Below are 3003 nucleotides of genomic sequence, written 5' to 3' on the forward strand. Positions count from 1 at the left end.
ACTATCTTACAGTAGCGATCTTCCTTTACCGTATGGACAGTTGAGATCTCCCATTGCCAAATGCTCAGTAGATATTTTCAATTACCATCTGTGCAGTAGAGATCTTCCACTGCCTTATGTACAGTAGAAAACTTCCATGACTATCTTACAGTAGCGATCTTCCTTTACCATATGGACAGTTGAGATCTCCCATTGCCAAATGCACAGTTCATATTTTCCATTACCACATATACTTTAAAGATCTTCCATTACCATATGACAGTAGAAATCATGCATCATCAGATCTCCCGAAGTGTTCGTCTGTTACCATATGTACAATATAGATCATCAGGTGCATTGTTGTGATTATATATCATCAGATGCACTGTTGTGATTTTACATCATCATATGCATAGTTGTGATTTTACTTCAACAGATGCAAAGCTGTGATTTTACATCAACCGATTCACAGTGATTCCATATCATCAGCATGGGGCGACGAAACAGATCCTGTAACATCAATCTGCAAGGTCTTCTGTGTTTGCTTTTTTCGTACATCGTTGTTGTCACCACAATTTCATCACTTACACAGAGTGCGAGCCTAGCCAAGATTATCCAAGCTCAACGTCTCCAGCTTCATAGTTCCTGCAACATCATCACGGGGACATCTAAACAGGCAAAGGAACTTGCGAGGACAAGTATGTCTCATCACACACGTTAGATATCCAATAACGGTGGCCACATTATCTATGCATATGTCAAAGAGTGGTGTGTTTAGGACCGGTTGTTTTGAGCGGCGAAGGGAACTAAACATTTGTAGTGTCTTCTCCAGACACATTAGGTACATAGTGTTTTACAGAATATCAACATGACTTGTTATTATATTTAACTACGAACCAAAATCAAAAGGCCTATGGTGGTCTAGCAGTAAGAAGAATTAATTCTTCGTTTTTGCTTTGCTCTATATTACATTTCCCTGTCCATCCACACATGGTAGTACCTCACCTCTGTGACTTGAACCGACTGCCTGAAGCGGTAACATTGTAACCTTGACAGTTGTGTGTCATACCCAGATGGTTTGATTGTTTTGCATGCTGTTATTCTTTGGTTCGCCTGGCCAAGGCACGACAGGTTATACGACGCACTGTTATAGTTGAAAAGAAAGCAATATTTACTACATTGTACGTTCTTTTTACCAAGGAAGACAAAATTATATTTAACAGAGCATCCCAAGGGATACATGGCACTGAAGGTGGGCGCTGAATTCATTCGTTTGAAGCTGTATATGGAAAACAAGACATGGGATGACGCTCAGACCTCATGTCAGGAGGATGGTGGAAGCCTTGTGAAGTTGGACACACGGGAGATAGAGAGAAAAATTGTGTCTCTTTGGGGGTTTTCTGCTGTAAAGACACGTACGCATATGTTATATCTCTCAAACTGACAAATTGTCTCCGTTGTCTAGTGGTAGAGCTTCTGTCCGGTTCGATACTAAAAGACGTTAAAAAAAGGTAGTTGTTGTTACCCTACCTCGCGCTCTGCATTAAGGGGCTAAAGCAAGGATTGGTCGGCTCGGACTAAACTGTGTCTGAGTGGGGTATTGATGTTGCAAAAATTCACTATAAAATCGGCATTTGTTCGGACTGTCACAAGCAGCCACACACGCACACACACGCACGCACGCACACACACATACACACGCGCGCGCACACACACACGCACGCACACACACACACACACGTGCATGCACGTCGCTATATCAGTGCATTACTTTTGAATGTGACGTTAATTCCCATTTCACCCCAACTCTCCACGAGCTGACAAATGACAGCTTGGTCACGCCTGTCTTCGTTAACCAAATTATTAACAAAAACTAACAAAACATGCTAGTCCACTTAGAAACCATGCATCAGTTTAACATGGATACCACACTCAGACACAATGTTTCAATCCTTAAATTCCGGACGCACCTCAGGGTAACAACAAGAACCATATTTTACGCCTTTTGGATGACGCGGTCAGGGATCGCGATCAACAACCGACATCTACATATTCAGTTGAAAAACACGTTGAATGATATACCGGTAGGGCAGGAAATGCTTACTCTCTTCACGAACGACTGGTGTCATCACTGATTTTCAGGGATCAATTCAAATAATGTTCACCACTATTTTGCCTTTGACGCGCAATGGAACCTGTATCGACATATAATCGAGACTTGTTATTCTCTGGCTTTGACGTTTTATTGTAATGTCCTTACTGTTTGATATCTGGCATACGCAACCTCTTGCGTTAGGAAGTCTTTTTGTATTAAAGTCAATCCACCTTTATCTCATAGTGTTATTGGTTCGTGTAATTGTCCACATTTGTAACGTGTTTTCCTTTCTTCAGTGAGGCCGTGGATTGGACTGACCGATTTGTACGACAACGACACGTTCTTCTGGACAGATGGTACCCCAGCCACTTACCTGAATTGGCTGGGCAGGCATCCGTCCCATTCACATAACGGTCAAAAAGAAAATTGTGTTATCATACAATCTGGCTACCGAAGAGAAGTAGTGGAATGGAATGACGTATATTGTTGGAACAATGGATCTTTTATTTGTCAAATACGATCTCAGAAGTGACAAGAGGGACTTGTCTTCACATTATGGCGCGCATGTCCTGTGTCACTACAGACGTTGTTATAACCCATGTCACAACAACTGGGTTGGTTTGTTGGTTTGTTGTTTAAGGCCGCGCTCACCAATATTCCAGCTGTATGACGGCGGTCTGTAAATTATCGAGTCGTTGTAAAATAACTCTTTGTCAAATTATGTTTGCCGTCCGTGAAGTTCCGGGTTACTTTTGGTCCATGATTATTACAAGAGGCAACTAACGGTATTGGGTGGTCAGGTTCACTGACATGGGTGATGCATGTCATCGTATCCCAATTACGTGGATCGATGCTCATGATATCAATAACTGGATTTGCTGTTCCAGACCCGATTGTTTACAGATTGTGGTCATACAGCTGAAATATTG

At 42.0% G+C, this 3003-nt stretch overlaps 1 pseudogene; it reads left to right on the forward strand.

Moving 5' to 3' along the window:
* The first annotated feature begins 415 nt into the window (after positions 1-415).
* On the forward strand, positions 416-2606 carry LOC139457955 (C-type Lectin CRL-like; annotated as a pseudogene).
* Positions 2607-3003: the final 397 nt, after the last annotated feature.

Source organism: Haliotis cracherodii, unplaced genomic scaffold (genome assembly GCF_022045235.1).
Source record: "Haliotis cracherodii isolate W230 unplaced genomic scaffold, xgHalCrac1.p SCAF_12, whole genome shotgun sequence".
NCBI classification, from domain to species: domain Eukaryota; kingdom Metazoa; phylum Mollusca; class Gastropoda; order Lepetellida; family Haliotidae; genus Haliotis; species Haliotis cracherodii.